We start from the raw sequence: 27,357 nt of genomic DNA, 5'->3' as shown, positions 1-27,357 counted from the left end.
TGAATCATTTCATTTTAGCCTTGCAGGACATTTGGTCCTGTCCATACGCCCATAAGACATTTGTCCCATGCCAAAGGTCCTTGATATTCGGTCTTGTCCAAAATCATTTGGCATGGACCAAACATGCTCGTGGATGTTCTGGACAAGACCAAACGTCAAGGAACTTTTGGCGTGAACCAAATGTCTTACGGACGTTTTGGACAGGACCAAGTATCTGCTAATCTGTTTTAGATGTATATATGTCGTGTATTCAGTACATAGTTATGTTTGCTCCATGAGCCAATTTGAAAATATTTTAATATGAGTTAAGCCCATTAATATGTAATGATATGATTGATACTTGTGTTCTTAACTCTGTCATATTTTATCATTATAACGTATATTGTTTGTTGTATTTATTTTGATGTGACATATTGTCTTTTCCCATTTAAAAGTTTCTTTTGACGTCTAGGATGGTTTGAATTTTTGTTCTAGTGGCTACCTTCATGCCCATATTTCCCCATTTCTTTATTTACCCTTATATAACCTGTTTTCTTTCCTTTCAGTTTTTTGATGGTATTGGTTGAATCTCACTTATTGTCTATATGGTGGTGGTTCATAAAGCTATTTTATTTCCTCTTTCCTTTTCCTTCTTTTCCCATTTTACATGCATTATTTCTTTTGTATCAGAACAGAAACATTTTCTATGATTCTTCTTTATATTTACATATATTTTTGCCAGTATATTTATTTTCGTCTCAGATCTACAATTAAATATATTAAATGCTCAACCAATTGTGCTTTTGATGAAGTTTCTTCATTCCTTGATCTAACTCTCCTCCAAATCTGATTCTGTGGGAAAGCACACATCTTATTAAATGAAAAGTAGAGTCTTCCAGTTTCCAAGACCAGACACTTGGAGTTTTCTTTAACTCCATTTTCCCACCCTTACTGCTTAAACGTGCTCAAGTAGACGCTGTTTCTGCAATTAGAAATGCTTAACATTATAACTACTATGGAATTAGAATAATGAGAATCTTTTGACTCAGGCCCTGCCTGTGTACTATTTTAAAGTACTTTGCATTTATGGACCATCAGGCCTTGTTTGTACTGGTTTTCTCTGGGGCCAGCAGGAAAAACAGAGGGTGTTAGCAAGAGAAATTCTCTGATGGTGCAAGCTAGCATGGCTCCACACTGTGGAGTCCAATTGAGTAGGTGTGTAAAAGAAGAAACTGGAGAAGCAACCCTTGGTCTGTGGATTGTCTTACTATCTGGAGGGCAAGAGAAAGGAGCTCACCCTACTTCTTCTTAATGGAAACATAAGGATACTTGTGGTTCCACTGGGAATCGAACCCAGGATCTTCTGCGTGTAAGGCAGACGTGCTAACCACTACACCATGGAACCCAAAGATGATGTGGAACTTTAAGTGCTCTTACTAGAATCAATATCAAAAAAAAAAAAAAAACATTAAAGTTTGACACACATACTTATTATGACTAAGAATTAACTCCCATAAACTTGGTTCAGAGAGGATGTATGCACACACATGACCCAGCCACATCTTACACACAACCTTGAAAGTCTTAATGGGTCATGTCACCTGCAAATACAAGATTAAAATGGCTTCAAATTTTCAATGTCAGTTTCCATTTATACCCTCCTGGAACACTCTTAGTCTAGTCTACATTTATTCAGTTTTTCTAACCATGTTTATTGAGAGTGTACCATGTTCCAGACACTTTTCAAGGCATTGGAGATACAGCAGTAAACACAAAGGTCAAAAATCCCTTCTTGAGGTGACATTGTGGTTTCTGGCACACACTAGTCACTAAATGAGTGCGTTCATATTTCAGGGAAACTCTCGCGGAATTTAGCAGCAGTTCATATTATTCCTCCTTTGCCCCTCGTCCTGAAGCCAGAACTTGCACATTTCAATTCAAAAGATCAAAAACTACATTCATTAAGATCACCACCAGCCCCCTCATAAATATCTAGTATTATTATGAAATTAGTTTAGAACTTGCAGACCCTCGGAAGAGTCTTGGGGTGGTTCATATGCCTGCCTTAGCCAATAGAAAGTTAGCGGCCTGGACAGAAACAATGTATTTCTCCTATTGGGCTGGTTTTTCTTGGGCTCCTATAGGCAGTCGAACACGCCTGAGCCAGCCTGCTAGTTCCATAAGATTCTGAGACTCACATGGAACAGAGTCCACTCTCCCTCAGTCTGAGTCTATAACAACTGACCCCTAGATGTTTGAGCAAGCCCAGCTGAGATCAGTAAATTTACCCACGTGAGCCCAGCCTAGATCAACTGACCCTGAGCCAACCAGCAGTGCTGTGAGAATAAATAATTATGTTTTATGCTGCTGATTCTTGGGGCGATTTCTTATGCACTAAAAGCTAATTGATACATCAGGAGACAGAATTTGAGAATATCCTCTCTGAGATGCAGAAATTGACTTCAACATTCCCCTGACTTCAAGAGTATATCCTCACGTATTATTTAAATATTCACTTGTGGAGCCTCCACTTCCTTCAACATGTCAGTCGCACATCACATGACCACACCTGTTCAGCCACGAGGCCACTGAGTGTTGGATACACACTCTGTGGGAGAGTTTCCACTCAGCATTATACTTGGTTAATAGTCCAAAGTTTCCAGAGAGAAACTGGTTTTTACTTACTTCTAGAATACATATTAAAATATGCATACCAAAATGAGACAGAGTCATTAAAAGAAAACTACAGACCAATATCTCTCATATACATAGGCACAAAAGTCCTTAAACAAATTTCGGCAAATCAAATTTAGCAATATATAAAAAGAGTAAGACATCATTATTATGTGGGGTTTATGCCAGTCTGCTTTAACATTCAAAAATTAATCAATGTTATTCACCTATATTAACAGACTAAGTAAACAAAAACCATATGATCCTATTAATAAAGGCAGAAAAAGCACGCAATAAAATTCAACATCCATGCGTGATAAAAATTAAAGCAAACTAGGAGTAGAAGGGAACTTCTCTTCTTTAGTTAAATGAAGAATATCTACACAACAAATGTATAGCTAACATCATACATAATGGCGAGAGACTGAATGCTTTCTCCCTTAAGATTGGAATCAAGGCAAGAATGTCCTTTTTCTCACTTTTCCTATTCAGGGTAAGTACTAGAAGCCCTAGCCACTACAATAAAACAAAGTGTGCAGGTGGAAAAAGGAGAAATAAAACTGTCTTTATTCCCAGATGACATGATTTTCTACGAAGAAAATCCCATACGGTCTACAGTAAAACTCCTAGACCTAATAACAGAGATACAAGGTCAACATACAAAACTCAATTGTATTTCTCTCCAGCAGCAAAGAAGGATTGAAATTTCAATTTTTTTTAAAAAGGAAGTATTTAGATATAAGTCTAACAAAATATGTGTAGAATCGGTAGGCAGATAACTGAACAATGGAGACATTTATCTTGTTTCCAGATTGGAAGACTCCAAATTGTTAAGGTATCAAGTCTCCACCAAATAGATCTCTTGATTCATCACAATTCCTGTCAAAACCTTACCATGATTTTTAAATAGACATTGACAAGCTGATTTGAAAATTTATATTGATAGGCAAAGGAAACAGAGTAGCCAAAACACGTCTGAAAAAGAAGAACCAAGTCAGAGGACCCAAATTATCCAATTTCAAGACTTACAATACAGCTACAATAATTAAGACAGTGTGGTATTAGCAAAATGATAGGCACATATATCAGTGGAATAGAATAGAGAAGTCAGGAATAGCTCCACACAAATATTGTCCACTGATTTTTGGCAAAAGGATGAAAAGCATTCAGTGGAGAAGGACAGACTTTTCAAGAAATGCTGGTGGTTTGGAGCCTCGAAACATACGTCATGCCTTATCCAAAAGTTAATGCCAAATGTATCACAGGCTGTATTTGTTTCCTATGGCTCTGGTAAAAAATTACCACCAATTTGGTGGTTTAAAACAACAGAAGCTTCTTCTTTCACAGCTCCAGGGGCCAGAAATCCAAAAGGATTATCACCGGGCTGAAACCCAGGTGTTGGTGAAGTCCAAAGGCTCTAGAGGAGAATCCATTCTAGGTTCTGGTGGCTGCCAGCATTCCTTGATGTGTCACCATCTCACTCTAATTCTGCCTCCATGGCCACATTGCCTTCTCTTCTGTCTGTCTATCTGTCTGTCTAGTCTCCCCTTTCTCCCTCTTATAAGAAGAGGTGTGATTGCATGTAGGATCCACTGGAGTAATCAGGATAATCTCCCTATCTCAGGATCATTTACTTAATCACATCTCAAAGTCTTTTATTATCACATTCACAGGTTCTCAGGATTAGGATGTGGATACACTGGGAGGGGGCATTGTTCAGCCTACCATATAGATTTAAATGTAAAACATAAATCTATAAAACTTCTAGAAGAAAACATAGGACATAATCGACATGGCCCTGGGTTTCACAATGAATTTTTAGATACAGCACAGAAAGTGTGATCAATGAAAGGAAAAAATGATAGATTTGACTTTATCAAAATTAAAACTTATACTCTGTGAAACATATTGTTAAAAGAATGAAAGGAAAAACCTCAGGTTAGGAAAACTATTGGAAAATCATGTATGTGTTAAAGAGACCATATCTAGACTATATAGAGAACTCGTATAATTCAAACCTAAGAAAACATATAACTCAATGAAAAATGGGCAAAATACTTCAACAGACACTTCACCAAAGAAGATATATGGATGGTACATAAGCATATATAAAAATGTTCAAACATCTTTTCCCATAGGTAAATGTAAATTAAAACACAATGAGACACCACTACACTCTAATCAAAAAAGTTTTTTGGCTTAAAAAAAAAAGTCTTTCAATGATAATACCAAATGTTGGAGAAGACCTGGAGCAGCAGAAACTCTCATTTCTTCCTGGTAGGTATGCAGCATGGTACAGCCACCTTTGAATTCATTTGACGGTTTCTCGGAAAGTTAAACATAGGGTTTCCATGCCACCCAGCAATTACCCTCCTAGGTATTTACTCAAGTGAATTGAGAACTTATGTTCACACAGAAACCTGCATGTTAATGTTCATAGCAGCTTTATTCATAATGGCCCAAACTGGCAGCAGGTGAGGGGATAAGCGAACTGTGGTCATCCATACAATGGAATGGTACTCATCGACAAAAAGGAACAAGCTACTGACGCACTCAACAACACGGATGAAACCTGAACCCATTTTGCTGAATGAAAGAAGCCAGACCAAAAGGCTATATATCATATGATTGCGTTTATGTGACATTTTGGAAAATACACAAGTATAGGGATGGAAAACAAATCCATGATTGCCAGAGGTTAAGGGAGTGGAATGTTTGACTACAAATGGGACACACAAGGGAAAGTTTAGGGTGATGGTACTGTTCCGTATAGTACTGGGGTTGTGGACACATGACTCTACACAACTGCTCAAACCCATAGAGCTATATGTTGCTTTAACATACGCAAATTTTTAAAAATCAACCAGGGGAGGTTGGGGGAACCCCGGGATGCCATGTAGGCTATAACAAATGAATCTAACGGTATTAAAAATTTGTGACATTATCTCACAGAGGGACCTAGGGGTAAAAGGACTGACCTAAGCATCTTTGGAAATAGTGTTTGACTGGAAACAATAAAGCTGCAGACTAAAGGAACTGCACATAACCACTGTACATTGGGTATTAAATTTGTTTGTCATCAGAGTACTGGCTGACATTCCAAAACCACTATACATGTGTACTGGTGTTGCGTAAATAATTCAACAGGTGGTTGATGATTGGATCCAAGTTTCTCACTGCTGAAGAGGGAAGTTACAGAGAAGCCAGCAGGGAAGGCTAGAATTAACCCTATGCTACTGGGTTAGAGATGGAAACATGTCTATGAACTCATGTTTAGCTATATATATATATACACAGATAGAATATGAGAAAATTACAAATATGTGTGTAAACATAGGCTAGTATCCATACGGGTATTTCTTAGCTCTGTCTGCTGAGAGGGCACAGAAGCAGTGATGCTACAGTAGCAATGAGCCCATTGGGTGCCCAGATCTTGGTTTCTAAATACTTTTCTTCAATAAAGGCAGCGAAGGCTCCTCAGAAACATAGTTAATTCTGGGGCTTGGGCATGGAAAATACAAGATGAGCAGACAGCTTCTTGTAGCATCAGAGAGCAAGGAAGTGCTCGTAAAACAAAAGGATAGAAGCAGGTCAAAGAGACACAGGAGCCAAGCTGAAAGAGCTCCCAATGGCCAAAGCTGGAACATTTCGAGAAATAAATAGTGTGGTTTTGGGTTACAATCCAAAGCGTTAAATAAATATGCATGAGTTCATACTGATATAAATAAGTAACTGAATAACTAACTGAAGAGAGAAGAGAGAAATTTTCCTTACAGAAGAATTCCAAATCATATAAATAGATACTCCCCTCTCTAGGAGGTGGAGCTTAATCCCCTCCCTTCTTGAATGTGCTCTGTACTCAGTGACTAGCTTCTAAATAATAGAGTATGAAAAAGGGGAAAATGGTAACTTTACAGTGGAGAAAACTGGCAAACACTGCCTTAAAAAATGAGCATCACCAGTGGTAAGCCGTGATGATATTATGTACCCTCTGATGTGATGTGATGAAGAGAACTTTATCTCCGTGGTCTTCCACAAAAACTCTGTAACCCCAACCTAATCATGTGAACAATACCAGACAAACTCAGATTGGAAGATACTCAAGTATTCTACAAAATACTTAATCAATCTTGAGAAACTGTCACAGATCAGAAGAGGCTGAATGCAATATGGAATCCTGGAACCAAAAGGAACATTAGGGTAAAATCTGGTGAGATATGAACAAAGTCTGGAGTTGAGTTATTAGTAACGTACCAATGGTGGTTTCTTCATTTCAACAAACGTACTATGGTAATGTAAGATGTTAACACGAAGGGAAACTGGGTAACGGGTATAGGAGACTCTCTGCTTGCTTTTGAAACTTCTCTAAAATTACTCTAAAATAAAAAGTTGATTTTAAAAATTGTGATAAGAAACATGTCTTTTTTGCCACCACTGAAATTAGCGTTGAGACAAACGCTTGGTATACAGTAGGTTCACGACAGGCAGTTGGTAAAAGCTGAAGCTATGTGACTGATGTCTTATTTTGGTGAGGGACATGGCAGAGATGCTTACTTGATTGACTGTGCTAGATGAGGTGTGCTCTCTTCTGCAGAATATTCTCCTAGAGTCCCACTCTCACATTGAAACGCAGACCAAACCAATGAGATTTGTCTGTAACCTGTGAAAGACATCTGAAATGGAGCTCTATGGTTTATGTTGAACTTGAAGTTCGGTGGGTTTCTCTCTCATGAAGTTTCATATCTACCCAAAATGTTTTCTTTCCTATCTTGGCCCTAAAATATTTCCATTTGGGTCAATAAACCTTCTAACTACCTCTCATTGTTTCATGCTGCCCCACAAAACCGAGTGTGTCTATCACACAGTGGTTCCGCTATGGAATCCAAGCATTTCAGAAGCAGCAATGGCCAGTGCAAAGTTCTTTGCTGGGGTCTTCACAGAGATAAGACTTCTCCCAGGTAATATTACGCACCCCTTCTTTTTTGTTCTTGGAAAATACTTTTCATAGATTATTTTCATGCCTTTTTTTTTTGGTGCTTTGTTCAGATTTAGCCATCTCTGACTTGCCTGAGTGCAGGGTGATCCCTAATTTATCTTAGTCTCCCCATCAGTACACAAAATACCTGATACTTCAAGTACACACAGAGAGATGGATTGCATTGGGCTGAACATTTTAAATCTCACAGCAGTTGATGATTACAATGGAGCAGCTCTTCAACCAGAAATGAAAGGAAAATGTGGCTTACTTTGATGGAAGTACACGAGAAGCTGCAATTGTTGAAATAAACAACAAAAGGAAACAAAGCTGCCTGCTACTGCAAGAGAGAGAGGCAGTTTCCCTACACTATTCCCTATCAGCAAAAAAGCAATACTATTTATCTGGCCTTGATATGACGTACTTGCAGCAGTCTCATAGACTGAGGCTAGTAATAATCTAAACTACCTCCCAGAGCTCTTCAAAGAACTTGAATAAACGGGGACGATAATAAATATAGATTTTAGATGATTTTCTCAAGGTCACAAACGTAGTGGCAAGTTTGGGAAAAGGGAGCCTGTGGAGTCTGACGTCAGAGTCTGTGCTCTTAAGCATCGTTCAGTACTGCCTCCCCCTCTCAAAGGAGAGGACCACTCTCTGATATGGATGCATTGTCTACTTCAGGAACGGCAAGCACTTAAAAACTTTATGACATTTTTAAAGTATGACACATCTACTGGAATTTTATATTACCTGTATTTCTATGTCAAACAGCATTCTGTAAATGTATACATTTGCAGAATTCTTAACTTTTTTCCCTTTTATCTATATATGCATTAGAATGCCTTTATCTGCCACATTGTTTTAAAGTGAATATCAGAGAGCGTTTTTCTTTTTTGTAAGATGTTGCTTTTTTACGGTGAGAGTAACAAAAGATGTGGCGAGGTCCTTAAAAGCGTCCTAGTACATGATAGGTTCCAGTATTTGTTTTGTTTCAAGACACCAATACTACGAAGAATAAGCTTACGTTGTGGAGATGAATGGTCAGCAGCGCTGGCAGCGGAGGGCAGGTCTTTCAGAGGAGAAGGTCTAGGGAGGACTGTGGAGGCTTTAATCAATGTGATGGAAGTGCAACTTCCGAAGTGAAGGCAACTCGAAGTTCAGACGCTGCAGTGGGAAAGACGAGTTTGGAAGACTAGGGGGGTCCCATGGAGCTTTAGCAGAGGCCAAGACCGAGAACATCCATGATCTGTAGTGGAGTAAGGAGAGTTCTTGCATCCCTGAAAGGATAACATCGTTTGTAGAATGTACAACAGAAGAAAAGGCAACGCCTTATCTCAATACTCCAGTTTATTCAGAAACGAAGAACAAATTGAAAAGGGGGATGAAATACTTGCTAAGCATTAGCTCACTGAATTTCAAGTAGTTAAAATACACTTGTGCCCACATCTCCTACCAATTAGTCTTTTCAAACAGGGCTACTGAGACAATTCTTAAGAACTAATATAACTTTTAAAGTACTTCACGTCCTTTTTCAAATTGTTTGCTTTTTGTATACAATAACATCAGGATCTATTACATGATTGTATTTTCCCCTTTATGTGTTAGGAACTGTTTCTCTCGTATATTTGTGTTACAGTTTCTCTAATTGCCATTTTCATTTATTATAAAATTTGAGTATTTAACATGAATCAGCTAAAGCTAAAGCAGATCTGCTCAAGTGAGAACTATAGTTCAAGAAATTTTTGAGGAGACATTAAATATAACTACTTTCATTTAATGTAGAGCTGGAATGTTGAAAGTTTCAACATGAGGGTTCTTATTATCTTTATTTTTTAATGTGTATCTAAAATTTGTAGATGTTATTCACCATTAGTAAATATTTTAGTGCCTATTATATGCAAGAATCCCGGGAGGGAAGGTTACTAATGCAATTGGTTTGGTCTCTGTCTGTCGTGTAGTTTTAGAGAGAAAGAAGCACACAGGATAGAATACCACGACATTCAATTGTTGTTTAACCTACCACATCAAAAAACATAAGGTTTCTCCTACACATGTAATGGTCCCCTGACAGTACGCTGTTTCCATCTTCTGTTGCACTGTCTTGCATGCTGTAACTATTTCTTGGTTAATTTCCTGAATAAGAGTTGGAATAACATACGGTACTACAGGTTACCACTATTTCATGTGCTTACATTAGTAGAAAACCAAGAAAATACATAGATATACTTGAGAGTTACTGTTGGGAGTTAAAAATAGTAATGTTACAATTAACGTTTCATCCGCATTCTCAGACATGTAGTCAATGAAGTTTAGGTGGAAGTGCAGAGGAGATGAACCAAGTGCAAGATGATATCTTACAAGCTCAGAAGTAGATAAACATAAAATATATGCAAAAGCAAAAAGACTTTAAAGGAACTACCTCCATTCCATCACATGTAAAAATGTTCTAAGGGATAAAACTACTCTTTTCAGTATGAAACAATAAAAGAATGTGTATTTTGGAAACAGAGCACAAGGTGAGTTTGTCTCAAGCCTGGGATTACAGATCTGAGGGCCGCACGTCTGTCTGTCTCCAAATCAGTCACTTCCTCCTGGACTCACAGATCGTTTCTAACGAAAAAGTCATCTTCGAAGGTCTTTCCTGGATGAGCTTCAGTGACGCACTGGGTACCCCGTCTAAACATCAGCCGGAACGTTCCATATTCAACAACTGGCTGGCTTGCTCTTGTGTCTTTCTTCCTACATTATTGTCAGTGATGCAGAGAATGACTTGGAGGGGAATCACCTGAGCTCTTCCTTCATCTCTGCTGATGCTGACCCCACTGAACAACGGAATGTGAACTCACCGCAGGAGGCGAAGCCTCCCTGAACCCAAGAGTCCACTGATTTCTAGTTGTACAGAGAAAAAACTAGCTTTTTATTTCACCTGTAAAAAGCAGTTACATTTATCTAAACAGGAAAACAGAGCAAGAAAGAGAGACAGGAGGTGGAATTTCCTGATTATTGTAAATGTATCTATAGACTGTTCCTATTTGCATTTACAAATAGTTGATTACACTATTCCCATGGATTGTAGGAGAAGGGAGACAGCAAGGAACACTGCTGAGACTGAGATACAGGTCAAAGAGAATCAGGTTTGTCTCCTCCCTCTCCTGCTTCATCAGCCTCTGGACTCTCCTCCTTGTTAAGTCTCAACCCTTAGTTTCTTGGTCAGTCACTTTGTTCTGCTTTCCTTTTGCTGCCCCTTTCTGTTTTATTTGCGCTTTTTTCCCCCCATGAAGTGCCGCAGAGTTTCAGCTTCAGCTTCATCTTCGCAGGGCCGGGACTGGATGCTACCCTTAGTGATCTTTTGGGCTCGTCCTCTACTACCCCCTCTTCAGCGTATATTGCCATTCTTCCTCGGGGTCTTGGGTGTCCAAAGGCGGTGGCGGGCGGGAGGGAGCACGATTCGGATCCCTAGAGTAGCGAAAGCCCTCGCAAGACTGGCGTGTCAGGCGGCCGCTGCTCCCGCCCAAGTATTGTATGTTTTGAAAACATCTCGTGTGCTACTGTGAATTGTTTGCCACTCTTCGCCAAGACCAGAACATGGTCAGTTTCACGTAGGATAAATAGCAACAGCTTGGCGTCAAAAAGAAAACCAACGGTGTTTGAGTACCGTCATTTTGCCAACTAACTTGCATATCATTTCAGCTAAGCCTCGCAGCAATCTTCCTTGCTTTGTCAGTATAACCGATAATTATCATCCTACCACAGATTCGAAAAGCAATATCTTCCGTGTGAAGTTGCAAAAACTCCTAGAAGTGAAATGGCTTGGCTGCTTACTTCAAGGGTCCAGTGGCTAAGATGGGTTTTTTTCTTCTTTCTTTTTTCCTTTCTCCTTAGCACAGCGTATAAACTGCTGCTGTGCACCTTTCAAGAGAGAGAAAATAAAAAGAACTCGGTACAAATCCTGAGAGTTAGTTTTGCTGCTCTTCTATGGATCGAATATTCTTGAGAACTACATCAGACTGAAAAGCAACATCACCTCAAATTACGCGTAAATCAACGCTCTGTCGTCCTTGGCTCCGTGGCTTAGTTGGTCAAAGCGCCTGTCTAGTAAACAGGAGATCCTGGGTTCGAATCCCAGCGGGGCCTATCAGGCTGAACTACTTTTGTCGTTTAGTAGCTATCAGTTGGAGATGACTTGAGTGGACGGCCCATGAAGCGCCAGAAATGGAAGGGACAGCATTAGCCAAAGAAGCTGAGAAAAAAACAGACAAACGAAGAAACATCTCTCCCAATTGCACGTGATAGGAACACCAAAATATTTATGCCGGGAACTCAAAACGTTTGTCTTCTAATACTATGAGATGAGTAATGGAATTGCCTGGGATAAATGAGGTTTGCTTCTTGATCTTAGCTTCTTTACGGTTTTATGAAGTCTCAGACACTCACCACTTAGGTTTTATGTCATCTCTGTGACTGTCTTAATTATTTTTGCCTCCTAGAACCTTTACCACACTGGGACATTGCCAATATTTGTGTTTTTTTTGAATGGCTCATTGAATGACCAATCTCTGCCCCACCCTCCCGCCTGGCCCAATTTTGCACCAAATAGCTTTTTGGCCCACTGAGTAGCACACTACTGCCATGCTTCTCAAAATTTCGTGGGTATGTCAATTACCTGGTGATCCATTAAAATGAAGATTTTATCTCACTGTGTCTGTGACTGGGATTCTGCGTTTCTACAAGCTCCCTGGTGATGTCTATGCTGCTGTTACATGAACCATACTTGAATCAAAGAGGTGAGTACTTCAATATAGTAAGAGGAGAATGGCTTTTCTCTACAAACGAATTCGCAAACAAGACCTGGAACTTCAGATATGTCTTTAACTAAAGTATCTCATCTCTGACTGAAATCCTGTTTCTCTACTGACAAAAGTTAATGTACGCTCACTATTCCTAAATCCCATTACATCTCACCTGGCCCATGACCCACCATCACCAATGGACTGCTCCTCCTCTGAACTCTCATGGCCTTGCCTTATGGCTCTCTTGAGCAGCTCTTAGACTCTGACTAGTGTTTTCCTGGGTGCTCTCTCCTGATCGATCACCTTGTCTGTTGAGACTGAGTTCTATTCATTTTAGCATGAATGAATCTAGAATAGAATCTTCCACTACACATTTCATCAACTTTTATGTACTGGTAGATGGGATGGAAAGGGTGAAAGACTGAAACGTAAAGAGTGGTGATGCTGGTACGTTGAGGATTCAAAAAAGAATGCTGTGAGTGTTCCCGCCAAGTGTTAAACCAGGGATCTTTCACGTGTGAGGCAAAGGTGGAAACCTCAACCTGACAGAATTCACATGGAAAGGACTTCTGTTGCAGTCTTGTAAGATTCCTGGTCATCGTCAGAGCTTCTTGCCTGTAATTCTACCCTCTTCTCTCTCATCATAATGCTGTTTCATGTTGACTCTGCCTCTACAATTCCATGTTAAAATTGATCCCAAAGTACTACACCAACATAGAGATGTCCAGCCTACAATCTTTATTGGGCTTCTGAGGCCTTACCTTAAACGCATGCAGAGAAACCACACATATCTGGGCACTTATTAGAACTGGCATTAACAGTGTAATTACACCACAGAAACACTACCCTCTTGAATAGTTGTTGGAGGTGTTTCTTCCTCTGTCATTCCTGCATCTCCCATAATTTTCTCATATAGCTACATGCCGGGAACTAACAAATCATCCCCACGTTTACCAATCTTGCCCAGGCCTCTCCCTCACTTCCAAGTCATATTTCTTATCTGTGTGACTTATGGGTCACACAGACACTGATAACTCAGCACACTCCCAAACGGACTCTTTATCTTGCCTGTCAAGTGCATTATTTTCTAATTTTCTGTCTCAGTGAGGAATCCGGGCTCAAACTCGACACAAGGTACCTCCTCACCCGCCAAATCAAATCAATTGCTGGTTTCACCTCTGCTGTCTGTAGAACTCCCTTCCCCGTTCTCTAACCTGGGAGCTCTAATTTGACCTCTCATTAAAGGGTACAATTCTCATTAAAGCGTCTTCCTAATTCCTTTGTCTCCATTCCTGGCCCTCTAATTCCGTATTTCCGTAACAGCCAAAGAGACCTTTAGCTTGACATGGAAAATGTCATTTCCCTTCTCAAACTTTCCGGACTCTCCACCTCACATCCTATTCAAGTGTTAAGTGGAAGACTCTCCCCTTTCTTCCTGGTCTGACATTTATTTTCCCATTTTGTCTCATTTCTCCCTACTTCCTGCCTCAAATCTAGAATTCTTTGGAGGTTCCCCCAAACACTGGCTTCTCTCTGCATGCTGCCCCGAATGCCAGATTCCCCTCTCCTCTCCACCTCTCTTCAGCCAATTTCTTTTTGTCCATCTGTTAAGTCTCAGATCAGTTATCCCTCCCTCTGAAAGCCTTTCCTAATTACTAAGAGTTGAGAAATTCCCCCTTTTCTACGCTTCTGTGAAAATGCCATGAGCATTTATCTCTGTGGTTTCATTTGGCAATTTAAAAAATAATTAACCTGTTTCCTGCAATTTTATCATAATACTCAGTGCATGTGCCCTTTGCTACCCCAGGCCTGTCCAATTTTTCAGGACGTCTGGTACCTCCAGAGGCTCGGTCAGGATTGGGCACATTGTGGGCTACTCATTAATTTTTTTAAATTAAGGTCTAATCAAATTGTTGAAAAATAATAAACAATATTATTGGTGCTGCCGACTTGGTGCCAGGGGGGGGAAAAAAAAAAAAAGACCGAAGCTCTTGCTAATTGGGAAATGCTGCGTCTCTTCTCTGTTTCCTGCAACGTTATGACCAACCCAAGTTTTAGTTGCTAAGAGTGGGAGTTTTCAATTTTGCTCTTTGTGGGAGGTGCAGATACAGCTCAGTCCTCTCACGAAGTTCTCCCAACGGATTTGAGGGAAGAGCAACATTTGCCTGTCGAGCACCTTCTAGAGCCCCAGGGGAAACGCTGGGAAGGCAAAAGACAGGCAGCGACGAACGTCGGTTTAAATGAGGAGGAAAGTAAGGAATCGGCAAGCACATCGTCAAACAGGTTGACACCGGTCGCTGAGCACAGGCGTTCCGGAGCAGTGTGAGGACCACCGAATACCAGGGTGACGGACGGCTCCTAAGCCCATTCGGGACAAAGTCCAGTCACATGGCTTCCCAAACGCTACCCCTTTTGTCACCCCCTCCCGAGAGGAAACTGAGCACTGCCCACCCCACCCCCGCTCAGCAGTCCCCTCCAGACGGGCATTGCCCTCGCGGAAGGGTAGGTGGTCTGCAGGGCTCAGTGTGTTGGGCCCGGGCTCCTCAGGATCAGGAAGAGAGATGGAAACCAAAGCCCCAGGATACTACCCGCTCATTCCTTGAAAGCCAATCCCCCAGGAGCCTGAGCTTACCCTCGTTGGCTTTCGGGAAGGGATTTGGAGTCTGGCTTTGAGCTACGTTTGGTGATGAGTCACGGAGTTGCTATATTGTTATTTAATAAAATAAAAAACAAACAATGCGAGGGAAAGACATGCACCATGAGTGAAAACGTGCTAAGAGAAAAATCATTCGAAATTATTAGATTTGGGGGCGCCCAGGAAATGAGTACGCCGTTCCATCTCACTTTGCGTAAAGGAGCTGTCACAGAGCGTTTCCGTAGTGTAGTGGTCATCACGTTCGCCTAACACGCGAAAGGTCCCCGGTTCGAAACCGGGCGGAAACAACCTTTTGTTTCCGCTCAGTTTTGTCGCTGCCCGAGAAATATAAACACTGGCATTCCTCTAAATGCCTAAGCCTTCCTGCACTCTCTCGCGTTCCCACATTGAAAACAAACATTTTCCGAGTTACCCGCCCAGGAGTAGCGTTGACACTTGCATCTTCCGTTTCCTCGAGGTCGGCCCCGGAATGTCGGCGCCCTGAGTTCTGAAATCCCTGCAAAGGATTTCTTAGACGAAGAAGGACTCCTCTGCAAAATCGACCCGTTTATTTTCCAAAATTGATCCTTTCTTCTTACTTACTGTACTTTAAGACTTCCTTATGTCGTCTGGATCCAAGACCTTTTACGATACGTGTGTGTACCACGAAGATCTTCTTCCAGTCTGCGGCGAGTGTCTTCTCTCTCTTAACTGAGTCTTTTGGTGAAAAAGGTGCTCAATTTTTATGACGCCCAGAGGATCAATCTTTCTTTTGCTACTTACTGCTTACGTCCTTTCTACGAAACACTTGCCTATCTCAAAGCCGCGAAGTGTTTTTCTCAATTTCCTTCAACAGGTTTTATTGTTTTCGCTTTCACTCTTGCTCCGTGGGAGATCGATTTGAACAGTCACTTCACGAAAGACAACCAAACGGCCGCTAAGCATTTGAGGGACGCCAGACCGCAATTGTAAACAAAAAATGAATACGCGCAATGGATCACACAAAATGGCAAAACAAACAAACACGTGAAAAACAAAGGGCGATGCTATCGAAGGTCATCCATCCTCGGCAAACTTCGTTTTTCCTTGCCAGAAATATTTCCAAAAACCTTCAGTGCAGGATTTGCGTGTGGAGGAGGTGGAATGCAATGGAGTAGGGGATGGAGGAAATGAATGAGAAAAGTGTCCCGTCCCCAGGAACTACCCGGAGAGCCCTGTCGGGCAGAGGCGGTCGCTGAACTTCACTCTCCTTTCCTTTTCCTCCTGTGGCCGCGGTCCGCGTCCCAACCCCCACCGAAACCTCCAGGGACTCGGTCGGCAGTCGGTCGTACTCTGCATCTCTCCGCTCAGGGGTTCCCACGAGGCGGTCAAGACCCAGCCGCCCCTTTCCGGGAAGCCCCGGCGGCGCGCGGGGCCGTCGAGTCCGAGCCGCATCTGCGGACCGAGGCTTCCCTGCGGGAGGCGGCCACTCGCGGCCAGAAGTTGTCAGTTGGGCGCCGAGAGCCGCCGCTTCCGTGGCTTCCGCGGACAGTGAGTCCCATTCAGGCACCGAACAGTCCCGGCTGGGATTGGCATGGGGTAAGGCCGGGTTTACGTACTTGGGTGAGTCGTTAGAAACCATTCTGTGCGACAGACGGACATGGAATCGGGCACCGGAGCCCTCGCAGGCGGGTTATCCAGACCGGCGGCTGCCCCTCCCCGACGTTTCCGGGGACTCGGCACCCAGCTCAGCTCAGGACGCGCGCCCGGCAGGCGGAGGTCGTCGGTCCGGGGAGCAAGCGGGGAGCCCGACTGTTCCCGGAGTCGGGACCGCGCACAGCGCACAGAGCGCTCTGGGTTTGCTGCGCTGTGCGAGGGATTTCTCGGAAGTGAGAGAGAAGAGGAGGAAATGGCTTAATGGTGCCTTGAGCTGGTGGTGTGTGTGTTTTAGTCACATATTTAAAACACACACACACATACGCGAAAGAGGGAATACAGCATTTCTCCTTGATTGAGTACGAGGCTAGCAAACGGGCGCTACCACGTTCAGGGAAGTTATACTTCAACGTGGTAACCGCTGGTACAACCGCGCTTGCCCGCCGGCAGAGAGCGGGGATGCCAGCTGGCGGAGCTAAATCTGCTGGGCTCTCAAACGAGACCACCGCTTTTGTCTCTAGAGGACTAGGGGGATTCACATGATCCGCATTCCCGTGAGTTTCCTCGAACTGTTTGGGGGAAACTTAGCTGATTTTTACTTAAATTAGGTCAGTCCGGATTTCAAATTCTGCGTAATTTGAGAGGACAAAGGGGTAAAGGCAGAAACTGGCATCTCTAAAAGAATTGACTGTCACCTACACATTTCCTAGCTATTTTGTTATGTATCTCTTGAGATGATGAAATCCCTAATACCTCTCCGTGGCCGCGCCCACGTCTTCAGCCTCCTTTCATACCTCACTGCCTCTTTCTCTTCAACCACGCTGTCCTATTTTCAGTCAGTCCCTCTGACTCGCCACGGACCTGTGCACATATGATTTGTTCTACCTTAAATACCCTTCTATGCCTAGTTAATATCCCCTCACCGTTTAAACTTGGGCTCAATCATTACTCCTTCAGAAAAAACTTCCCCCAAACTTTCTAAGTGTAGCTTTGTATTTCTCTGAGCGCTATATACCTCCCTTTTATTGCAAAGTTTGTGTTATTTTGCGTGATTACTTGACTAGCGTCCGTCTCTCTCACTAGAATATTATTTCCAAGGGGGTAGGTCCAGCTCATCCATGAAACCCTGTCCATCACGGTGCCTAATACACACAGTAAATGTCAACTGAACCAAGATGTGAGCGCTGACCATGGTCCTACAAGGTAAATGCTATCCCAATTTTGAGATGAAGAGCGGAGGTTCCCAGTGAGGAGTTAATTGTCCAAGTTGCAAAGCTGGGATTCATCACCTGCAGCAACTGTGGCAATATGTAATTCAGAAGAGAAAGAGAAATTGAATTCTTCCATCTAAGGGGGTGGATATTAACAATGGCATTCGTGGCCAGCTTCTTTAAGGAGAAACGCACAGATGGTGTCTTTGAAGGTGGTTTTCAGAATCGTCATAGTGAGATCTACACTAGTCAACTAAGAAAATTAAATGCCCTGTGGGAAGCTGTTTGATAGACAAGAGAACCTTTCCACTTTCTGGTAATCCTCTCTGCTTTCCAACTTCTGTCAAAATGCTTCTTCTCAAAATGTACAAAATGTAGTCAGAACAGTACAGAGAATTCTAGACAGGAAGTGCAGATATCTGGATGTCAAGACAGAAGTTAGAAAGAATGATGATAGAAGTGCCCCAGCAGAGAAGACAGCTTCGTAGAAATGAGGAGTCCCGAGCACAAAGAGGTTAACTAATTTGGCTAAGGCCATTTAGGCAAAAGATGGCAAAATCAGGATAAGAAACATTTGCATTCTGGTTTCCAAGTTTGCGCTGTTAAGAACACTACTATACCACCCCTCTCTCTCTCTCAACATCAAAGATCCTTCTCTTAAACCAGTTTTACATTTCAGGGTGTCTATTGCGCCTACTTTGAAAACTAAAATAAACAAATAAGCAACCAAATTGTCTAAAGACGTCTGTTTTAAATTTATTTGGTTAATAAATCAGTTCCCAGATTCCAACATTCTATGTCAAATGTGTTATTCCTAGAACGTGTGTGCCTTTACGGAATTCTTGCCTCTTCTTTGCCTGGTTCACTGTTTGTTTTTGCGTGCTTTTATCTGCTGCATGATTTATCACACAATTCTGCCATGATTCTCCCTCTTGGTGAGTTATTGCCCTTTTAACAGTCAGAGGAAACATGTGATTCTCACAGCCAAATGCATTTCCAAACCAAGTAAATGTACTTTATTTTATGATATTTAATTGAAAATATTACGGCGTGCTCATTACTAAGCCATGCATGCATCATCAGTGCCCAATATAAGTAGATAAGAAAATATAACGAAGGTGGAAGTGTGGCAGAGAAACAGACTGCGAAAATTAGTGAAGGGCTCACAAGTACACCAATAAAGACACACTCACAGACAAAAACTTGTTTTAAGGGAATGACATTCTTTCTATCATACGTGTAATGCCCTAAAGGTTAAATTTACTTATTATTTTAAATGCAGAAATTTAAAGCAAAGGCGTACTATGTAAACCAATTATAATTTTCATGAATCTATTAGAGTTGGCAGTTTTGTGGTTCTTATCTCTATCTACGTACCTGAACCAATGACTTCCAGAGTCTCATTTTAAATGGTTATCTTTAAGAGCGTCTGTCGTGGCGGGCCAGTGGCGCAATGGATAACGCGTCTGACTACGGATCAGAAGATTCTAGGTTCGACTCCTGGCTGGCTCGTTCTCTTTATACCAACCTTGTGTAAAACGGATACTGAAATAAATTCTTAAAAAGTCTTTTCGGATTCCAGTTACTGTGAAATGCTCCCTCAGTATTGCTGTAGCCACCCCACAATGCAGTGCTGGCTGTTGCTTAACTCGAATGGGTCTTCAGAGTTATCAAAGGAACGCCCAGAATCTGAAACTCCAGTCTTTAATCTCATAACCGCTAATGATGGGGAGACGATCGCATAGAGAGACCTAGAAAACAAAAAAAGCAAACCGTGTGGGTCTACGAGTGTCTTCTTCACCAGTACTCTTCAAAGACCCCGCTGCTGCTGCTGCTGGAAAGAAAAGAGGCATCGCCTGAGGTCGTGTTAAATCGAGATCAAGAAAGCCCCCAGATATGGGGACCAGCGATCAGCGCCGCTCGGCTCTGCGAGTCAGGTGGGTCCTGACGCCCGCGCACCAGAGTCCGCCGGGGGAGCTCGCCTCCCAGCACCGCGACCTCCAGAAGAGCGCTGCAGACTCGCGGCGTCGGGAAAAGAGCTGAGAAGCCGCCCTGCAGGACAGTAGAGCTCCTTAAATCCATGCTCTTCACCCTACGGAAGTTTTTTGAGGTTCGCGAATGGGCGCTCTGAGGAGCGCTAACAGTTAGACGAACACACGCAACCATCCCTGAAATCACCTTTCATTCACATCTTTGATCTTTATCCCATCCCCGAACCCGGAGTTTGAAAGAGCGTCTAAATGGGATAAGTCAGGCTCAGCAATAGAATGGGATTATATTTTGACACATTTCATACGTTTAGACCCTTACCATACACCATACACAAAAATTAACTCAAAATGGATTAAAGACTTGAATGTAAGACCTGAAACTATGAAACTTCTAGAAGAAAACATAGGCAGTACGCTCTTCGACATTGGTCTTAGCGACATATTTTCAAGCACCATGTCTGACCGGGCAAGAGGAACAATAGAAAAAATAAACAAATGGGACTACATCAAACTAAAAAGCTTCTGCACAGCAAACAAAACCATCAACAAAACGAAAAGACAACCTAACAATTGGGAGAAGATATTTGCAAACCATACATCTGATAAGGGGTTAGTCTCCAAAATATATAAAGAACTGATGCATCTCAACAACAAAAAAAACCTAACAACCCAATTAGAAAATGGGCAGAAGGCCTGAACAGACATTTCTCCAAAGAAGATATACAGATGGCCAACGGGCACATGACAAGATGTTCAACATCATTAACTATCAGGGAAATGCAAATCAAAACTACGATGAGATATCACCCCACGCCCATCAGAATGGCTATAATTACCAAGGCAGGAAACAACACGTGTTGGAGAGGATGTGGAGAGAAGGGAACTCTCATACACTGCTGGTGGGAGCGCAAACTGGTGCAGCCACTATGGAAATCACTATGGAGATTCCTCAAAAAAATTAAGGATAGAACTACCATATGATCCAGTTATTCCACTGCTGAGTATTTATCCAAAGAACTTGAAAACACCAATGCGTAAAGATACATGCACCCCTGTGTTCATTGCAGCATTATTCACAATAGCCAAGACTTGGAAGCAACCTAAGTGCCCATCAAGGGACGAATGGATAAAGAAGATGTGGTATACATACACAATGGAATACTACTCAGCCATAAGAAATGATGAAATCCAGCCATTTGTGACAACATGGATGGACTTGAGGGTATTATGCAAAGTGAAATAAGTCAGAGGGAGAAGGTCAAATACCGTATGATCTCCCTCATTAAGTAGTAGATAATAACAACAACAAACAAACACATAGAGACAGAGATTGGATTGGTGGTTACCAGAGGGGAAGGGGGGAGGGAGGAGGGTGAAAGGGATAATTCGGCACAAGTGTGTGGTGATGGGTTGTAATTAGTATTTGGGTGGTGAACATGATGTAATCTATGCAGAAATAGAAGTAGAATAATGTACACTTGAAATTTATACAATGTTATAAACCAATGTTACTGCAATAAACAAAAAAATAAAGATAATACATAATTGAACGATTATTTAAAATACTCAATGACCTAACAAATTGGCTCCAATGGTATGATACCAAATTCAAATTTAATTGTTTTATTAAAAATTAAATGGAAAAGCCCGTGTGAAAATTTGAAAGAGAACAAAATCACAAAGCACTGATCTATGCTTAATAAACTCTAACCAAGCCAAAAAAAAAACAAAGTGTGATAATTTTAAACTTTTTACCATGAGAATTTTCAAACATGTGTAAAAGAAACAGAACTTTGTAATAAATCACTGTGGGGGAAGAAGGAGAATCTCCCTCTGCCCTTTTTCTTAAGGCTCTTATGGCTGGCCAAATAATTAACAAGACAGGTTAGCAGGAGAAAATAATATCAAGTATAATAACATGTATACATGGGAGAAAACAGGGACACTCCACACAATAGCAGAAATTCTCGACTTAAATACCATGTTTAGCCAACAACAAAGGAGGATGTTGGGGGTGGGGGGAGTCAGTTACAGGAGATTACCACTAAAGCACAGTAAACAAGAGTAGGGTTACTATGCAGATTTAAGGCCTCACCGTCTACATTGATAAGTCTCTAGAAATGAGGCCAACCCCCCTCTTCCCAAAACAGAGAGGGAGATACCTTTATAAATGGAGATTTCCCTTATAAAGGTAAATGTTTGTCTGGCAACTCCTTGCAGGGCCATCTAGAGAATGTGGCCAGAGAGACAGAACTTCTGATAAGATGGGCTTGTTGGTGCCTTTCCTATTGTAACCTCTATCCTACATTATCTTTACAGCCATCATGATAGAAGATCTGTTCCAGGAAGGAGCCACCATGTCAAATTCCTTAGGCAGTTAGTGGGGGAGGTCAAATGTCCCTCAGAGAAAGCAAACAAGGTGAAGAGATAGATTTCAAGGTGGCCAAATCTTGATCTCCCACACCACCATTATCCAGCACCCTGCGTCAACAATCGTCACTATTCTACCATTTTTATCTTTCCCTCCATCCAGTTCCCATTCCCTTCTAGGCTGGTTTTGTTATTGTTACAGTCCTTTTTACAGGTAAAATGTACCTGTATCAAAATGCATAAATCTCAACTACAGTGTTGAAAAATGGATACGCCCGTGGTAACCCACACCCATCTCATTATATACAGACCATTTCTGTCTCCCGAAAAGTTCCCTTGGTCCTTTCCCAATCATTCCCACTCAGCCCTTCAGAGAAAACCACTGTTCTCTTTGAAAAAAACCACTTATTTTTCAAATTCGATCAGTTTTGCCTGTCCTAGATGATCACATTGATCACATCATACAGTATTTACTCTTTCGTATACTGTTTCTTTCACTCTGCATTATGCCTGTGAGATTCATTCAAGTTGTTGCTTCCGTCGGTATTTAATAGTATGCCATTGTATGAATATACTGCAATTTTTTATCCATTCACATGTTGACGGACATTTGCATTGTATAGAGTTTTGAGATTTGTGAATAAGACTGCTAGTAACATTATTATAAACATTGTTATGCACTTTTTAAAAATAGTTATATGTTTTCATTTATCCTAGATAAATACTTAGAATGGATGTATGTGGAATAGCTGGGTCAAAGTGTGTGTGTGCATATAACTTTAGGAGAAAGTATCAAGCATTTCCAAGTGGTTATATCAGTTTGTGCTCCCACTAGCAATATATGAGCATTCTGGTTGCTCCACACCCAGCACCACTAACATTTCATGGTGTCAGTGTTTTTAATTTTAGCCATTCAAGTGAGTGTGTAGTGGTATCTCATTTTAGTTTTAATTTGCATTTCCCTATTAACCAGTGATGTTGGTCACTTTGTTATGTACTTAATGGCCATTCATACGTCTTCCTTTCTGAAATATCTCTTAGTCTCTTACCTATTTTGTTGAGTTTGTATTTCCACACCTGAGAGTAGGAGTGTCTTCTATAATCTACACACAAGTTCTTTGTGAGATACAGGTATTAAAATATTTTCTTTCTGTCGAATGCTTCCCTATTTATTTTCTTAATGTTGTCTTTTGATGAGAAGAGATTTAAAAATTTTTTGATGAAATGCAATTTATCAGTTTTTCTCTTTTATGTATTCTGTCTAAGAAAACGTTGCCTACTTCCCAGTTGCAAAGATATTCTCCTATGTTTTCTTCTAAAAGCATTAAAAGATTAGCTTTTATGTTTTGGTTTATTTGTCTTGATTTTATTTTTCCATATGATGTAAGATTAGGGTGAAGGTTCATATTTTTCCGTACAGATATCCATTTGTTGTATAACCAGTATTGAAAAGACCACTTTTCCCACAGAATTTCTTTAGTCCCTTTATCGAAAATAAGTTGGTCTTAGAAGTGTAGGTCTATTTCTAGACTCTATTCTGATCTACTGATGTATTCATCTATCCTTACATGACTCCACAATGCATTGATTACCATCAATTTAGAGGAAATTTGAAATCAGGTAGTAAAACTCCTCCAAATCTACCCTCCTTTTTTTTTTTTCCAAGATTTTCTTGGATATTGTAGATCCTTTTCATTTTCATATAAATTTTATGATTGTTAATTTCTACAAAAAGAGTGCTAGGATTTTAATTGGGATCTTGTTGATTAATTGCGGAGAACTGACAAGTGAATATTATTGAGCCTTCCAATTCATGAACATGGCATATCTTTCCATTTGTTTAGGTATTCTTTAATTTTTCTGAACATGGTTTGCAATATTTAGTGTACACAATTGGCATGTATTTGTTAAATGCATTCCTAAGTATTTTATACTCTTATAAATTATGTATTTTAATTTAATTTTATTTCCCAATTGTTTTTTGAGTTGGTCTTGAACACACACACACAACTGATATTACTATATTGACTTGATCTTCTAGGGCCTCGCTAAATTCACTTACCAATTCTTGGTAGGTGTTTTGTACGTCTCTTAGGATTTTTTCCTGTGTAGAAGGTATTGTTCTCTGAAAATGAAGGTAGTTTTACTCCTTACTTTCCTATCTACTTTTTATGCATTTTGTTTTCTTTTCATGCCTTGTTGCACTGGCTTGACCTCAAATACACCTATCAAATCGTATGTCAAAAGTAGACATTTTTGTCTTCTTTCAGATTTAAGAAGAATAATATTTAGTGTTTCACAGTTAAGTGTGGTGTTAGCTATAGGTTTTTTAGAAATTCCCTATATGAGATTGAGGAAATTTGTTTTTAATCCTAGTTTGTTGAGAGTATTGATCATGAGTATGTATCTAAAATTCAAAACTGATCCAATTTGAAAAATAAATCAGAACAGTGGTTTTCTCTGAAGGGCTGAGTGGGAGTGATTGGGAAAGGACCAAGGGAACTTTTTGGGAGACAGAAATGGTCTGTATATAATGAGATGGGTATGGGTTACCAAGGGCGTATCCATTTTTCAACACTATAGTTGAGATATAGGCATTTTGATACAGGTACATTTTACCTGTAAAAAGGACTGTAAAAATAACAAAACAAGTCTAGAAGGGAGTGGGGACTAGATGGAGGGAAAGATAAAAATGGTAGAATAGTGACGATTGTTGAAGCAGGGTGGTGGATAATGGTGGTTTATTACAAAATTCTGTTTCTTTTACACATGTTTGAAAATTCTCATGGTAAAAAGTTTAAAATTATCACACTTTGTTTTTTTTTTGGCTTGGTTAGAGTTTATTAAGCATAGATCAGTGCTTTGTGATTTTGTTCTCTTTCAAATTTTCACACGGGCTTTTCCATTTAATTTTTAATAAAACAATTAAATTTGAATTTGGTATCATACCATTGGAGCCAATTTGTTAGGTCATTGAGTATTTTAAATAATCGTTCAATTATGTATTATCTTTATTTTTTTGTTTATTGCAGTAACATTGGTTTATAACATTGTATAAATTTCAAGTGTACATTATTCTACTTCTATTTCTGCATAGATTACATCATGTTCACCACCCAAATACTAATTACAACCCATCACCACACACTTGTGCCGAATTATCCCTTTCACCCTCCTCCCTCCCCCCTTCCCCTCTGGTAACCACCAATCCAATCTCTGTCTCTATGTGTTTGTTTGTTGTTGTTATTATCTACTACTTAATGAGGGAGATCATACGGTATTTGACCTTCTCCCTCTGACTTATTTCACTTTGCATAATACCCTCAAGTCCATCCATGTTGTCACAAATGGCTGGATTTCATCATTTCTTATGGCTGAGTAGTATTCCATTGTGTATGTATACCACATCTTCTTTATCCATTCGTCCCTTGATGGGCACTTAGGTTGCTTCCAAGTCTTGGCTATTGTGAATAATGCTGCAATGAACACAGGGGTGCATGTATCTTTACGCATTGGTGTTTTCAAGTTCTTTGGATAAATACTCAGCAGTGGAATAACTGGATCATATGGTAGTTCTATCCTTAATTTTTTTGAGGAATCTCCATAGTGATTTCCATAGTGGCTGCACCAGTTTGCGCTCCCACCAGCAGTGTATGAGAGTTCCCTTCTCTCCACATCCTCTCCAACACGTGTTGTTTCCTGCCTTGGTAATTATAGCCATTCTGATGGGCGTGGGGTGATATCTCATCGTAGTTTTGATTTGCATTTCCCTGATAGTTAATGATGTTGAACATCTTGTCATGTGCCCGTTGGCCATCTGTATATCTTCTTTGGAGAAATGTCTGTTCAGGCCTTCTGCCCATTTTCTAATTGGGTTGTTAGGTTTTTTTTGTTGTTGAGATGCATCAGTTCTTTATATATTTTGGAGACTAACCCCTTATCAGATGTATGGTTTGCAAATATCTTCTCCCAATTGTTAGGTTGTCTTTTCGTTTTGTTGATGGTTTTGTTTGCTGTGCAGAAGCTTTTTAGTTTGATGTAGTCCCATTTGTTTATTTTTTCTATTGTTCCTCTTGCCCGGTCAGACATGGTGCTTGAAAATATGTCGCTAAGACCAATGTCGAAGAGCGTACTGCCTATGTTTTCTTCTAGAAGTTTCATAGTTTCAGGTCTTACATTCAAGTCTTTAATCCATTTTGAGTTAATTTTTGTGTATGGTGTATGGTAAGGGTCTAAACGTATGAAATGTGTCAAAATATAATCCCATTCTATTGCTGAGCCTGACTTATCCCATTTAGACGCTCTTTCAAACTCCGGGTTCGGGGATGGGATAAAGATCAAAGATGTGAATGAAAGGTGATTTCAGGGATGGTTGCGTGTGTTCGTCTAACTGTTAGCGCTCCTCAGAGCGCCCATTCGCGAACCTCAAAAAACTTCCGTAGGGTGAAGAGCATGGATTTAAGGAGCTCTACTGTCCTGCAGGGCGGCTTCTCAGCTCTTTTCCCGACGCCGCGAGTCTGCAGCGCTCTTCTGGAGGTCGCGGTGCTGGGAGGCGAGCTCCCCCGGCGGACTCTGGTGCGCGGGCGTCAGGACCCACCTGACTCGCAGAGCCGAGCGGCGCTGATCGCTGGTCCCCATATCTGGGGGCTTTCTTGATCTCGATTTAACACGACCTCAGGCGATGCCTCTTTTCTTTCCAGCAGCAGCAGCAGCGGGGTCTTTGAAGAGTACTGGTGAAGAAGACACTCGTAGACCCACACGGTTTGCTTTTTTTGTTTTCTAGGTCTCTCTATGCGATCGTCTCCCCATCATTAGCGGTTATGAGATTAAAGACTGGAGTTTCAGATTCTGGGCGTTCCTTTGATAACTCTGAAGACCCATTCGAGTTAAGCAACAGCCAGCACTGCATTGTGGGGTGGCTACAGCAATACTGAGGGAGCATTTCACAGTAACTGGAATCCGAAAAGACTTTTTAAGAATTTATTTCAGTATCCGTTTTACACAAGGTTGGTATAAAGAGAACGAGCCAGCCAGGAGTCGAACCTAGAATCTTCTGATCCGTAGTCAGACGCGTTATCCATTGCGCCACTGGCCC

The 27,357-nt window shown here is 41.0% G+C and overlaps 5 non-coding genes across 5 annotated transcripts; 3 read left to right on the top strand and 2 right to left on the bottom strand.

Annotated features, from left to right (window-relative positions):
* Positions 1-1,311: 1,311 nt before the first annotated feature.
* TRNAV-UAC (transfer RNA valine (anticodon UAC)) lies at positions 1,312-1,384 on the bottom strand. Its single transcript has one exon. It is a non-coding gene; the product is annotated as a tRNA-Val (tRNA).
* A 10,306-nt stretch (positions 1,385-11,690) lies between these two features.
* TRNAT-AGU (transfer RNA threonine (anticodon AGU)) lies at positions 11,691-11,764 on the top strand. Its single transcript has one exon. It is a non-coding gene; the product is annotated as a tRNA-Thr (tRNA).
* A 3,526-nt stretch (positions 11,765-15,290) lies between these two features.
* On the top strand, positions 15,291-15,363 carry TRNAV-AAC (transfer RNA valine (anticodon AAC)). The gene has a single exon. It is a non-coding gene; the product is annotated as a tRNA-Val (tRNA).
* Positions 15,364-19,340: 3,977 nt separating this feature from the next.
* TRNAR-ACG (transfer RNA arginine (anticodon ACG)) lies at positions 19,341-19,413 on the top strand. The gene has a single exon. It is a non-coding gene; the product is annotated as a tRNA-Arg (tRNA).
* A 7,871-nt stretch (positions 19,414-27,284) lies between these two features.
* Positions 27,285-27,357, bottom strand: TRNAR-ACG (transfer RNA arginine (anticodon ACG)). The gene has a single exon. It is a non-coding gene; the product is annotated as a tRNA-Arg (tRNA).

This window comes from Diceros bicornis, chromosome 14, assembly GCF_020826845.1.
Source record: "Diceros bicornis minor isolate mBicDic1 chromosome 14, mDicBic1.mat.cur, whole genome shotgun sequence".
Taxonomy (NCBI): domain Eukaryota; kingdom Metazoa; phylum Chordata; class Mammalia; order Perissodactyla; family Rhinocerotidae; genus Diceros; species Diceros bicornis.
This window is presented reverse-complemented; position numbering and strand designations above follow the sequence as displayed.